Genomic DNA, 15,072 nt, shown 5'->3' with positions numbered 1-15,072 from the left:
TTGAAAAAATCTGTCATCTTTCTTGGGTTTTTAACCATCCCTCTTTGTACATATGCCTTCTGTATGTTTCCTTTAATATTGTTTGTAATAAATGTTCTGCAACTCTTCAGAAATAAAATTCTGTAAGCTGTTCCCCCTCTTGCATATTTTTCACGTATGTGGGTTAAAAAAGTATTGGCATTTGTATGCTGAAGCTGATTTTGGTATGTCTTCAGTTATCAAGTACATGTGGTACAGAAACAGTCATTTGCATAATTCTCTTCTTGTCTCTGCTTAAGTAGGATTTATTGAGATCATTAACTAAGTCACAGCTGTGATTCCCAGAGTTACACTATATGCTCAATATTGTACAAAATGGGACTGTCTTCAATAACTGTGAAGTCAAGAGTGCTAGGATTTAAACTGTGATCCCACATAAAACATTACTGTATCTCATTACTAAGCCTCAGTGATGCTTGACAAGTGTATGTACTTTCTGATGCTCTTGTGTTAAGTGGTCATCAGATCGTTGTTAAGAACAATAGCACCTTTGAACTGTTATCAATGGAGAAGGCATTTGGTACTGAACTCCTTGTAGACAGTGTTACAAGTTTAACAGTACTGAGTGCAGAACTTAAGCTCTAGAAATAAAATTTGAAATATACAGAACTAGTAAGTACACATAAGTGTTAGGGTGTCACCTTAGAAAAAGGTATGTGTCTCCTAAGCACTCGTGTTGTCTGTCGTGTAGCAGTATTTATGCCTTTAGCCTTGCTTCAGTAGCAACCATGCCAGGGAAAATCCAAGCAGCAGCAGTGGGAAGATATACTGAAGCCTTTATGCAAAGATGTCCAGTAATATCTAGACAAGTTGACAACATGCTGCAGATTTTTCTTAATGTATATGAAGGCAACTGTGGCATATGCTGTATGTAAACCCCACATTATTGCCCCTTAACTAAAGCCTGAGGCTCACCCATTGAAGGGTTGGGTAGGTGGGTAGTTGAGTGTTGGAAACTTCCAGTGACATGATATGGCTGCTAATTAAAACTGCCCACTTACTATCCATGACCCTTAATGCAGTAACTAGAGGGATTTCTTTGTTAAAGCAGTTACTGACTGAGATAGAAGTGTCCATCATTTTTTTCCAATGCCAAGTTTGTCCCTTTGCTGCTCTTTAGACAGGTAAAGGAATAGGGACATTTTTAGTGAATTTCAAGAAAAGGTAGAAAAGTTTCCAGGGGTATGGAAGGAGAGAGCTGCTGGTCTTTTAGGCATTTCTGGTCAAGAACCTTTAGATGCAGAAGGGGATAATAAGAGGGACAACATGAACAAGAACATGCAATGACACAAACCTGACTGACAGATGGCAAGAGAGGCAATAACAAGAACCAGACCTGGTTGGTCACATTAATTGGTAAGGGTGTGTGGAATGTGGTAACGTTCATTTTGGAAAGGTTATCCGTTCGAGGGCCTTGTCAAATGCGATGCTAAGGAAAAGGGGGAAGTCAGGAATGAAAGAGGGATGCAAACCTGACAGACTGACAACAAACCAACCTGGTCAGTCGCGGTAGTGGATGGCCTCTCAAGAAAATGCCGCAACCCGGGACTTTGCAATGGGTGAGGCTGGAAGCCTGAGGGTCCAGGATGTTGGAGGGGGTCGGTGGGACCGTGCCAACTGGTGGGGCGATGTGCAGGGGTCACAGCCCAGTGCCTGGTGCCGGCTGCTGCCGGCGGGCAAGCGTCTGTGTCCTCCTCAAACCAGCTGTGCATGGGGTGTGCAGGTGTATTCACTGGCAAACAGCAAGCTTGGACCAGTGGGTGAGTAGGAGGCCCCAGGTCTGGGCAGGGGTATCAGGCGGGCGGAGGGTCTGTGCTGGTTTTGGGGGGACCATGTGTGCGGGGTGCCCGTGGGATGTATGTGTGAGTGTTGTGTGTTTGCAGTGAGCACCAAGCTGGAGCAGCTGTCAAGCAGGGGACCTGTGGTGGCGTCGGAGGGCCAGGGTCTGGGCAGGGGTGCTGGGGGACAGAGGGGCCGTGCTGGTGCTCGGGGGACCCGCAAGTGTGCGTGTGCAGGAGGAGGCAGCCACACTCTTGACATCCGTTAACTGCTAATATAAAAATGTTAATGGTGAAGCCCACACAATGCAGGACATCTTACAAGTGGTATGTGACCGGCACCTGAATTAAGGGTTTGTGTTGATAAAAGCATACCTAACCTCTTGTTCTAACAAATTAGTGCTTAAAGCTTTGTATCAACACTTAAATACTTTCTGTACCTGACTCCTCTAGCTGCAATATTAGACTCCTGTTTAGTTTTTGGATGTTGACATTTGAGTCTGCTAAATACAGTTGGAAATCAGCTAAAAATACCAGCAGTGCAGCCAAGGGCTGTAGCTGATATGTGTCTGGAGCGCTGCAGTATTGTGCGAGCTGTTTTTTGCTCACTTGCTTGTTGTTTGAATACAAACTTTCCCCCAAGAATTTGGTTTCTGCCTGGAACTTGATCTGAATTGAAATAAGGGTAGAAGATGGAAGGGCTGATTGAATGAGGCATATTGATAACAGTCTAGCTAATGAATAGGATGATATGTGTTTTAGATCACCAATCACAGCTGCAAAGCCCAAGGGATGAAGAATTGAAACATTTGCTTGCTTTGGCATTCATTGAGTTTAATTTCAGGAATGACTACAAACATATCCTGAAATACCTAAACTGCCACTGTTTAGAAGCACATTCTGTGTGATTAACTATCTCCTCCCTATGGTGACAAGACTGATGTTATGAAAGGACAAACAGTAATTAAGATGTCTTGTTCCTTCCTTCCTTCTTTTTAAGCTAAAAACAGCCAGGAGATAATTGATTCCAGTTGTCTTACAAGCTCTGATGTGTGAAATAAAGTTCCTCTTCCATAGGCAACCATCCTGACGTTTTTTTGCTAATATTCCTTGCTGTGAATGAATGACATCTGGTGATACAAATCAGAGAATGGGCAAGAAGCAAGATTCATTCGTGCTTTTTTTGAAACCAAACTGCTGCTTCGATATCAGTGATTTTTTTCACTGAAATTTCTGGAAGTCTATTTCAGCTGATCTCAGGTGGAACTCAGAGGGAGCAAAAACAAGGGTTAACAAATAAAGGAGCTGTGTGGGTAACGAGGAGCATGGGTTGTGTGCCAAGCTTGTGGAAGCCTTTGCACAGAGGAATACAAGGCCAGAAGGTTTGTCTTGCTTCCCTGCATTCAGACTACTCCTCTTGCAAGCAGCCAGGTTGTATTGTCATGTGTATCAGTCAGTCTTGAAATCAACTGGTATGCTATGCCTAGAAGGCTATCCTGACTTCATTCCCTTGGCTAGGAACTCCTTTTAGAATCTAAACTTAATTTATGTTCATTGTACATGAATGTGTTCTTGGCATTACCACTAAGAATCATAGAATCATAGAATCACTTAGGTTGGAAAAGACGTTTAAGATCATCAAGTCCAACCGTTAACCTAGGACTGCCAAGTCCACCACTAAGCCACGTCCCTAAGTGCCACATCTACACGTCTTTCAAATACTCCAGGGATGGTGACTCAAAAACTTCCCTGGGCAGGCTGTCCCAGTGCTTGACAACCCTTTTGGTGAAGAAATTTTTCCTAATATCCAACCCAAACCTCCCCTGGCGCAACTTGAGGCCATTTCCTCTTATCCTGTCTCTCCATGATGATACCATTTGTCCAAGTGTATGAGTAACCATGACTTACCAACATGTGTTTTGTAAGAGTGAATTAGCCAAGCTCTTAGGGCCTCTTCTTGGCTCTCCATTTCATCATCCTGGTGTCAAGTACTCCCCTGGCTGATCTTGGTTCATCTTCCTTTGAAAGCAGATGATCAAATGGTCCCTATGCTTGTAAGTCCCTGTACAGTCTTCATGCAATAGTAACACTCTTTGTCCTCTTTCTACCAGAACTACTGTCCCTAGTACTTTGTGCTATGGGTATTCATGTTCTTTCCACTGCACATATTCTCAGTTCCTCCTTTCTGTTCTTCTTCGTTCATCTCTAACTTAGTGCTATCAGCAAATTTCTGTAACACCTTCTATAATTTGTGTCCAGGCCACAAAGATATTTAACAAGAGTAGTCCCAGACCAATGCTTGAAAATCCTACCAGTAGCTCTCCCCTCTTGATGAAAGCAGATCACCTTTCATCTCTCTGACTCCCTTACCTTTGTAATTCATGGAGTAATCCCTATCCTTCCCAGTGTAAGCTATTTCCTATCTGTTGCAGTATCAAGTGCCCTTCAGAAGTGCAGATCGGTTCTGCTACATACTGTTTAGAAAACAAGTTCCCAAAGGACTGGACTAGTTTTGATATTTTATCAAAACTGTGTTGCATGTTGATTTTATTTGGTGGAACAGACAGCAATGAACCCTTCCTGCTTTACCCCTACAGCCCATCTGTTCATGTTTAAATTGCTTTTCCATTCAAAGCTTGATTTAAAGACCCTTTTTAAAGCCCCTGCTTTAAAATTATAACACTGAAAATATTTTTCATAGAGAATATCACCATCTCGTTGCTTTTCTTCTCCTTGCCTCTTTTCTTCAGAACTTGTCCTGCTGGATGGTTTTGTGGAGGAGCAGGCAGGTAGATGGTTCGGGTGCGTAATAGGAAACCAACAGAGAAATTGCAACTGGCCTGTGTTAAGATTAAAACAGATCTGTGTAATTTGTGCGGAAAAAATGGAATTAAATTTTGAGGAGAAGGGAAAATCAAAATGTGTTTACATATTGAAGCTAAGCTAGTTATTGAGTCTATAGAGTGAGATTTGGTACAGACGTAACACAAAAAAAAAAGCACGGACTTGTTTTCCAGATTTGGTCAGGGTTGAGGCTATTAGTCTAATTGCTTGCCCTTTGTTTTACTTAATTAAAGTCAATATACTAACTAAGGGAATTACTGTTCTGACATCTGTTATGAAAAAAAATAGTGAATAGTTGAAAAAACAAGCAGGAATGCCATATGGAAAGCTTATCAAATATCTAAATGCCACCAACCTTTGTTGGGAGAGACAGATAACAAAATTTTAGTTGCGTCATTATAAGATATTTGGCGGTAGCTGCCAGTCCCTAAAGCTTAACTTCAGGGTGCTTGAGAGCTATAATAGTAAACCAGCTTCGAAAAAGCTTTGCATTATACTGCCCTGTCCCCAAAGCCTGCGTAACGCCTGGGAAATGTTTTCCATCACCTCAAAATACCTCTATATGGTCACAGATGGGTTTTGCCATCCGTCCCACATGGTGCATCGCACCTTCATGAAGGTGCAGGCATTGCTTGGGACTGCACAGTGCTCGTTTGCGATCCACACCGATCTACTAATGATGGTACAAGAAGAGACACCTCACTAACCAGTCTCTAGCTTGGTCTGACAGGTATGGAGGCACTTACAGACCGGATAATTGGGTGGATTCCTTTACGTTTTGAGCACAAGAGCAGGAGGGAGATCCTTCTCTTTGGGAGCAAAGGTGGCCAGCACCTCTGTCTGGCCTGTGTTCAGAGGAGCAGGTCGAGGGAGGGGACTTTTCCCATCCCTGAGCACCACTGAGGCCCCATCTGGAGCGCTGGGGTCAGATGGGGCGAGCTCCAGATTCTTTGTGTTTCTGTGAAATCCCAAGTACGGTGCTGGTGAGCAAAGCCGGCAAAAAACGTTGTCCCATTCTTTATTAAACCTGGCTTTCACTTCCACCATAGCAGCATGCCACTCCAAGATCTCCAGTACCTTCTGAATTGCAAAAGCCATCCAGGTCCATGTTAAGGCTGGTTTTGACTTGGTGCACGAGTACATTTTTTTTGGTCAGGTCTGCGTGTTTAAGTGGACTTGAAAAAGCGATTCACTAAAAAACTCTCTTTATTTCTGAAAACATATTTTGCAGTGGTTAAAACTTTGACTAAGCCAATTTCCCTGATGTAAGGGATATGGGACAGACCATAGCAACTTATTCGTATGTTCTAGGAGAAGAAGGAGGGAAGATTGTACTCTTAGATAATACTGTCAGTTTGTAAACAACGTACGCAGCATAATTCGTACAGGGGTTCACCAAGTTAAAAAATACATTTTTATATGTATTTTATATATATATATAAACAGACATTTATTTATTTTTGTCAGTCAGCTTTGGAGAAACCATGTAGACTCAGATGCCCTGTGACCTGTTTCTTTGGTTTAATATGAGGGCTGCACTTCATTAGAGAAAATAGAATAAGCCACTGTCATTTTTGTTTTTATCATATTAGGTATTTGGCAGAGAATTTATTCGGTTTCCAATATATAGTTATTTATGTGCTACTAACTAGCTTTTCTGCATTCCCTAGAGAAAGCTCCATTAAAACTCTTAATGTGACACCACATATTTTTAGTAGACTAGAAAATAGTTACAATTTTAATTTAAATTGAAATGACTGTGTAATGGCTGGACAAATCATTCTCAGATCCCTAGATCTCTTAATTGTAATTCTCCATTGTTTCTATGCATAAATTTTCTTTTCAAGTGCTCATTCTGAGATACTTACTAATTTTTTAAATGTTCTGTACTCATTTAATAGTTTTTTTATGGATAACTACTTCATGATTAAACTTTAATGTTAAATATAAATGGTGGAAAAAATAAGCCTATTCAAGTGTTGGGAAAATAAAGCATGTTTATATTCTGAAATTACTTTAGTTCAAGGAACTTCTTTTTGGGGAAGAAGGGAAGGGAAGGGAAGGGAAGGGAAGGGAGGGGAAGGGAAGGGAACGGAAGGGAAGGGAAGGGAGGGGAAGGGAAGGGAAGGGAGGGGAAGGGAAGGGAATGGAAGGGAAGGGAAGGGAAGGGAAGGAAAAAACTGCCTTACTGAGAGTAATGGGCAGATTTCATTGTGTTTCCATAGCAGAGGATCAATAATTGTGCTTTAATGAGCAGCTCTTCTTTAGCCCTTCCATCATGACATAAAATAAACCTTTACCCAACAACCCCCCAAAAAGCAATCAAGTAGTTCTTCTCTTGCATCACCCACATTCTCGTTCGATTTGGGCTGCCCCAGGGGACAGGGAGGAAGGACTGAGGGGCAGCTCCTGCCTCCTGGGAGACGGCGGCCGTCACAGCCCGAGATCCCCAAGGGAAGCTGTCTGCCCCTGCTTCACATGGGATTACCTCGGTTTTCAAAGTCCGTCTGAGACAGATACACCTGCAAAGCCCTGTCCTCAGCAGTAGCTCTTGGGGCTTGAGGTATCTTCATTGATCACAGCCTTGGAGAGGCTACGGTCTACTTTCTCCATCCTTAGCACTATTTTTTCACCTGTAGCAAGTTTTCCTTCCGAACGCATCCTGCCCCACAGCCTTGAGACCCTTCTCACCTGTATGACCTTCTTCTTCCTCCTCCCTGTCTGCTCCACTAGTTCTCCCTTTCTTCCAGAAATCTTTGACCTTCTCAGTCTGTGGCAGCTCCAAGCTCCTTCGCATCCCACCCAAAGCCTCCCCATGGAGTATGCTCTTGTCCTCCCTGCCCCGGGTGCTTGTTACATCCCACATCCCCTCCAGGTCCTCTGCTGCTTCTCATGGATTTCAATTTCCCAGGCTCCCATTCTCCCTTGCCCACACCCCTGGCCCAGGCTTGAGTCTTCTGAAGTAATTGCCACCTTTCTTGAAGACAACACAAAAAAAGTGAGATAATGACCATCCTTTCTAGGGCAAAAATCTCAGTTTTATCTGCTGGTAGGAAGAGAATTTGCTGTCTCAGACAATCAGCATCAACAGAACGATGAGGTTGAACCTTCAGATCATCAGAAAACATCACGATCCCAAGTGTATTGGGTTTGTATGGCAAGGTTTTGGTAGCAGGGGGGCTACTGGGGTGGCTTCTGTGAGAAGCTGCTAGAAGCTTCCACCATGTCCGATAGAGCCAATGCCAGCTGGCTCCAAGACAGACTCGCTTCTGGCCAAGGCTGAGCCCATCAGCGACAGTGGTAGCGCCTCTGTGATAACTTATTTAAGAAGAAGGGAAAAAAACCTGCGCAACTGCAGCTGAAGAGAGGAATGAGAATATGTGAGAGAAACAACTCTGCAGACACCAAGGTCAGTGAAGAAGGAAGGGGAGGAGGTGCTCCAGGCGCCAGAGCAGAGATTCCCCTGCAGCCCGTGGTGAAGATCATGGTGAGGCAGGCTGTCCCCCTGCAGCCTGTAGAGGTCCACGGTGGAGCAGATATCCACCTGCAGCCCATGGAGGACCCCATGCTGGAGCAGGTGGATGAACCCGACAGAGGCTGTGACCCCCATGGAGAGCCCGTGCTGGAGCAGGCTCCTGGCAGGACCTGTGAACTCGTGGAGAGAGGAGCCCACGCTGGAACAGGTTTGCTGGCAGGACTTGTGACCCCGTGGGGGACCCATGCTGGAGCAGTCTGTTCCGAATGACTGCACCCCGTGGAAGGGACCCACGTTGGATAAGTTGGTGAAGAACTGCAGCTACATTGGAGAAGTTCATGGAGGACTGTCTCCCCTGGGTGAGACCCCACGCTGGAGCAGGAGAAGAGCGTGAGGAGGAAGGAGCAGCAGAGACAACGTGTGATGAACTGACCACAACCCCCATTTCCCTGTCCCCCTGTGCTGCTCGGGGCAGGGATGAGGCAGAGGAAATCGGGCGTGAAGTTGAGCCCAGGAAGAAGGGAGAGGTGGGGGAAGGTGTTTTAAGATTTGGGTTTTATTTCTCATTATCCTGCTCTGATTTAGATTGGCAATAAATTCAATTAATTCCCCTAAGTCAAGTCTGTTTTGCCCGTGATGGTAATTGCTGAGTGATCTCCCCGTCCTTATCTCGACCCACGAGCCTTTCATCGTATTTTCTCTCCCCTGTTTAGCTGAGGAGGGGAGCGATAAAGCGGCTTGGTGGGCACCTGGCATCCAGCCAGGGTCAACCCACCACACCAAGGAAGAACTGAGTCATAAGAAGTTGTAAAAAGAACAACTATGAATCACAAGAAGCTGTAAAAAGAAAACCCAATACCCCAAGATTCCCTACAGGAGACAATTCCCGTGTCACACTGCTAATGCTGGGCAATATTTACAGATTTATTTTGTGTTATGTGCCAGCACGCTCATAAGACCATGTGTAGACACCATTACCTCCCCCAGGGCAGGTTGCAGCTTGCTCATATGCATGGAAGATGAATGCAAGTGGAACTGGTGAGGTGAGGTACAGCGGCAGGTTTGGGACCTGCAGGACTGGGACCTCTCTTGACCTATATCAGGCCTTTCCTTGGAGTGTGGGAGCTGGGTCTCCCTGCAAAGGTCTGGCCGGAGGGAGGATGCTCCATGTTCGGGCTTGCAGAAGGTGCCTGTCAGCACAGGGCAGGGAGTTCATGGGGCTCAGGAAACACCAGGAAATTTCTAAGGAGTTTCACAAGCTTGAGGAGGAATATAGGAGCAAGCACAGAAACTGGCACGAACATGCGAAGACGCCCCTGCAGCAGAAGTAAAAGCAATATACCTTTTCTCAGGGTGAGAGATGATCGCGATTTGCCTTGCAAAATGGTGCTAGCAATTGTGAAAATTAAATTTTCATTTGCAATTTGAAATTCCCCGTCAAAACTGGTTTTCTTGAAAACCTTTAGCTACCCAGGAAAGGAAGAAGTAATGGAAAACATTCAACCTTGCTCCAGTAGTCATTTTCAGGGTTTCAGCTTCACAGGCCAGCTGGGAGAATGTAACTGAGTTGCTGGATGTGTTGGCCTTGAGTGCTAGCAAGGGGAAATATAGCTAAAATAAAGGAAAGCTCCCAAATGGGGAAGAGTAAAGTGGCTTCCAGCTGCTGGTAGCAGCATCTTCATTTTGAAGCACGGAGATCTGCAGTCAAATCTTCCGAACTCTCTCAGTATCACTGCACAGTGATATTTTACAGCCTCCTAATGCAAATGTTCAGGGTAATATAGGATTTCTTTTAATTAAAAGCTCAGCAATTAGAAACTCATCCATTTTTAATTAATTGTGTAGTAATAGATTTTCAATTTTGTTTAACTTGTGGGATAAAAAGAGGTTTAATGTTAGGATATGGGCTGCTTAGATAAAAATCTGTTTGGTACACACCTACGTAATAAAAAAGTAAAGCAAAACAGAACGCCGCTACACAGACATACTCAGTTTTAGAGAAAAAGTCCCATGAAAGGTGATTGCCGGGTGTGTATGGAGAGGAAAGGGAAGCTGAACTAAGAGGGGGCCTGACGGGGTGTCAGGGGCTCCCAACCCGCTGCGGCATGAGACTCAGGTGAACGGCCTCAGATGCAGACCCCCTGAAGGGCAGCAGCACGTGCAGCGGGGCACACGGTCCGGCGCAGGATGCTGGACCCAGGGGCAGCAGTGGGGACACCGCTCCCGTCCCCTCATGGGAGCTTGAGCTAGAGAGGGGGTTTTGGGGAGCTTCCCCCTCACTTGAGGGGGGGTGTTTTAGGAAAGGTGGGAGGAGAAGGGGGTGCGCTGCAACTGGGAGCAGCCTCCTGCTTTTCTGCTTGCCAGTGCCGTGCACCACCCTCTGCTCTCCCTCATTGCAGGTGCTGGCTTGGTAGGAAAAGGCTTGTGGTGCTGCTGGGGACAGCCGGGCTGTTGAGGCCTGGGGACAGCTGGGCTGGTGAGGGTCCCTTGGGCTGGGGAGAAGGGGTGCTGCTGGTGGGTGAGCTGAGCCCAGGGGCAGAGCGCTGGGAAGGGCCCAGTGGCTCCTCTGGCAGCGACGGCACTTTGGGCCAACACTACACATGTCGTCCTGCCTGGGCTCAGCACCCACCCGTTCAAATTGTGAGGATTCTCTGGGCATGTGAATTGGGAGGCTGGGGAAAGTAACTGCAAATGCACTCAAGGTGCAGAGCAGGTAATTTCAGTTTCCCCAAACCTGGAATCCTTGTCCTCTAATGCTGTGACACCATGGCCACTCAGCCGTGCCGATGCATGGGCTGCAACCGACAGCGCTGCCAAAAGCTAGTGTGAGGACAGAGCTCAGGCACATGGTTCTTAACCCTGAGCTCACACCCGTCCCTGCTGAGCCTGGGGATGGTGGCAGCGGCAGGGGACGCAGCCTGCACGCTGCTTGCTCGGGCTCTGGTGGGATGGAGGAGGACCAAGTGACACGGCAAGCAGCAGTGAGTGGGTTTGCAGGTCACTGGGCTCCTCTGGTGCTGGCCCTCACTCCTTTGCAGGGGTTTTCCCTGTGCCCTCCTGCGGACCAAGCCTGTCCTCCCTGGGGCAGGAGCAGCTCCATGTAGCTGATCTGAGTGCTTGATCTTCATGTCTCCTTTCCCAGTGAAAAGCTGGCCAAGAGCCACTGCAGATCATTCTGGGTGGAAGCAGAACATGATTCTTCTTGCCTTTGTTTTCAGGGTCAGGGGAGATGTTTTGTTCAACCTGAAGCGAAATGCATATCGACTTCCAGACAGATCTCCCTCTGCAAGGAGCTAACACAGTAGCAGGGGGAGAGAAGTCATTTCAATATACCTACAGCAGATGATTTAAAAAAAACCCTAAGTCAAATCATCCTAACATTTAAAAGAAACCCCCTCTGCAACAGAGCTCCTTGCAGACATGCACCAGCTCCAGAGACGGCTGTGACCTCCATGGAGGGTGGAGGGGGAGGCAGGTCTCCCTCTTGGAGATGCTGCTGTGACACCTCAGAGGCCAACACATCACAGGCTGCCGGGGATGGTGCCTCGATCACCCAGGTTGCTTTCAAGTCTCGTGTCCTTCTGTGTGTGGCTTTTTCCAATGTGCTGTGACTTTGCAATTTTTACCAGATTTTAAGCTGTATAGTCAACTTTACTTCTTTTTTTTCTTTTTTCCTATGATTTTTCTGCAACCAGTTTATAAACTCGAGGATTGGTGGGGTATCCCCATCCCTTATCATGTTCCTGAGTTGCACCACTAAAAATGCAGTGGCTGAGCCTCATGATCTGCAAATCATTACTTAGTGGGAGAATATTCAGATAAAATCTCAATAAAGTGATTGCCATCTTGCTATACTCTTCTTTGGACATCCCATACTGGTCACAGCCAGATGGGCTGAATGGCCCTGTATGGCTGCTCTTATTTTCTTCCTTTGCTGGGAGAAGTTATTCTAACAACTTTTCATGTATATAGTTTCATTTAGCAATGGTCTTAGAGAAAAAGCTGATTTCTTCTTAAAAAGACAAACTCAAGAGCTTTTACAACCCCCAGATGAAGTCTAACAAGAGTGGCCAGTGAGTTTTTGGTGTATCAAATGGAATTGATTAAACTTGATATCAAGGATTGTATAAGGTAAATTAATTAAATTGATTAAGTAGGGCTCAGGTGGTCATGGGCAGGTCATGATGATCTCTGGGTTGCTGCTGGCATGCCAAGGTTTATTAAAATGATAAAGTTAGAAAAGGAGAAGATCCTCCTTACTATGCATGGAACAGAAAGAAAGAAAAAAAGGTTAATCAACAAATCATAATCACATAAATGAGCACAAGCTCATCCTGAAAAGCAATCACTTTTCTGGGCAATTTCATTCGACAATGGCAGGCTGTGCTCTTGAATCATGTCTCTAGCAGAGACACAATTAGCACCAAGATGGCCTCATTATGTCCTATCAAATGTAAACAAAATAAAAAAAAAATCCCTTGTAAATACATCCTGTTTGCTGATTTTCATGTATTAATAGATTTTATGTTAATTTAATCATCAAATGGATCTTTAAGGATATGCCTTGTAAATAATTAGTAGAACCCCATTTAACAGCAGTGCACCAAACCTTTCCCCTAAAGGATGCTGAGCAGTATGTTGTATTTTCTGCAAATAGCTATCTGACTATTGTTTTGGATGCAGCGTCTCTAATCTCAGTGTTGAGCCCGCTGCTGAAAGGAGCCAACCAGGATGTTGTCACATTTGAAGTTACGATGGATTTACATTTTTCTTAGGGTTTTGCACTAAGAGAAAATCAGCATCTCTGCATGCTCTGTCCCTTCCTGGCCGGTCAGACCATGCTGCCTCAGAGGTGTGAGAGATGCCCATCCTCCACTCACTCGGGGCTGTGAATGCCCTCAGGGCCCTGACACTGAGCTCTCCTTTGGGCAGGACCACATGTGCCCAAGATTCCTTTTCAGAGCTTTTCTCCTGTCTGTATTATATCTTGCTTTTTTCCCTCCTTTCGCCTTGCATCTCAGCGTTCCCCCTCAGAGGCATCTCTCTCCTGGTGCTGCAGGAAGCCTTCTGCAGCACTGAGTGCTTGTGCAAACCTATCCACTCTCACCACCCATCTCGCCCTTTGCACAGAGCCAGGCAGCTTCTCTGACTCCGTTTCCCTCCTGCGTATTGGCTGGAGGTTGCTGGGGCAGGTCTGCAAAAGCCCACAGCTGCCAGAAGAGCAGGAATTGCAGTTTTTCTCCATGCAAATGGTTTGCAACGAGCTCTTGCGTCTAGGAGCTGTATCTGTGCCAGAACCAAAAGGTAATGCAACTCCTACGTCCTTTGCAAACTCTTCTCCTGGACCACAGTTTTTTAAATTTATTTTATTTCTCTGTTTCTTTGATGTTCACTAGGGGCTGGTATGGGCTTCTCTTGGACCGCTCCTGAAATACCAGCCTTCTGAGCTTTTCCTGGCACCAGGAACTGTCCCAGGTTTTAGCTCTGAAGGACACAAGGCAGAGAGGATTTGAGCCCAGGTCTGTGGATGGAGACCCCAGCCAAGGTCCGTTTGGAAGAGGCCACTTCTCCATGCATGTCAGTTTTTGGGAAACACAAAGATCTGGGATGCCTCTGGGTGTAAAGGGTATGCTGAAGCTGCCTGTTTCACACCCTGCTGGTAGTACACACATGCCAGAAGAGGAGGTCTGGTTTCTGCTTTACTTCCTGGTGGTCAGAGGGATGCTTCTCAACCCCCTCAGCCTTGGTTCCCCATGCAGATGATGGCACCAGTACCTCCTTTCCATGGACTCCTTCCCGTGGAACTAGGCCAGCTCAGCTACTGTTCAGCACTGACGGGAGGAGAGAGCACATATACATGGAGCATACAGCACAACTGGCAGACAAGGCGCTGACCATATACTCTCCATACAGGAGCACATACAGGTACGTGCTCAGCGCGTCTTTCTCTGAGTGTGCAGATTGACACTTCTCATCCCATCCTTACAGTGCTGCATCTCAGGTAAGACCATCTCTGTGTGGCTGGCTGCTGCAAACACAAGTTCCAGTTATTCAATCCTTCTCTAGAGAATTTTTTTTAATCTGTCTAGATGTCTACAGGCTGGACAAATTGGGGGAGAGGAGCCTCATGAAGTCAACAAAGGGAAATGCCAAGTGCTGCCCTTGGGGAGGAACAACCCCAGGCACTAGTATATGCTGGGGACCACCCAGCTGGAAAGCAGACGGCAGAAACAGGCCTGGGGGTCCTGGTGGACACCAGATTGACCATGAGCCAGCAAAGAAGGCCAGCGGCATCCTGGGCAGAGTGTCTCCAGAAGGTCGAGGGAGGTGAGTCTTCCTCTCTACTCAGTGCTGGTGAGACACATCTGGAGTGTTGTGTCCAGTGCTGGGCCACCCAGAACCACAGAGGTGATGAACGAACTGGAGTCTCTCTCCTACGAGGACAAGCTGAGAGAGCTGGGACTGCTCAGCCTGGAGAAGAGAAGGCTCAGGGCGGATCTTATCCATGCATATAAATATGTGATGGGAGGAATGAAGATGAGGGAGCCAGGCTGTCTTCAGTGGTGCCCAGTGACAGGACCAGAGGCAATGCGCACACATGGAAACACAAGAGGTTCCTCCTGAACATTAGCAAACACTTTTTCACTGTGAGGGTGACTGAGCAGCAGCCCAGGGAGGTTGTGGAATCTCCATCCTTGGAGATGTCCAAAACCAACTTGGTCACCGCCTCTAGGTGACCCTGCTTGAGCCAGGGGATTGGACTGGGTGATCTCCAAGGATCTCCTCCAACCTCCAGTGTTCTGAGATCCTGCCCTGGATTTTCACAGAAAGAGCAATTTAGGGAAACTTTGACCTTTTTCTACAAGAGAGGCCATAACATGACTGGGATTTCTAAGGCAATGGAAAAACCTTGATTCAGACAGGAATGGGGAAGCT

The sequence above is a fragment of the Aptenodytes forsteri genome, unplaced genomic scaffold (assembly GCF_000699145.1).
Source record: "Aptenodytes forsteri isolate BGI_AS27 unplaced genomic scaffold, ASM69914v1 Scaffold203, whole genome shotgun sequence".
Taxonomy (NCBI): Eukaryota; Metazoa; Chordata; class Aves; order Sphenisciformes; family Spheniscidae; genus Aptenodytes; species Aptenodytes forsteri.
The sequence above is the reverse complement of the archived record's forward strand: the minus strand, read 5'-3'. Positions refer to the sequence as shown.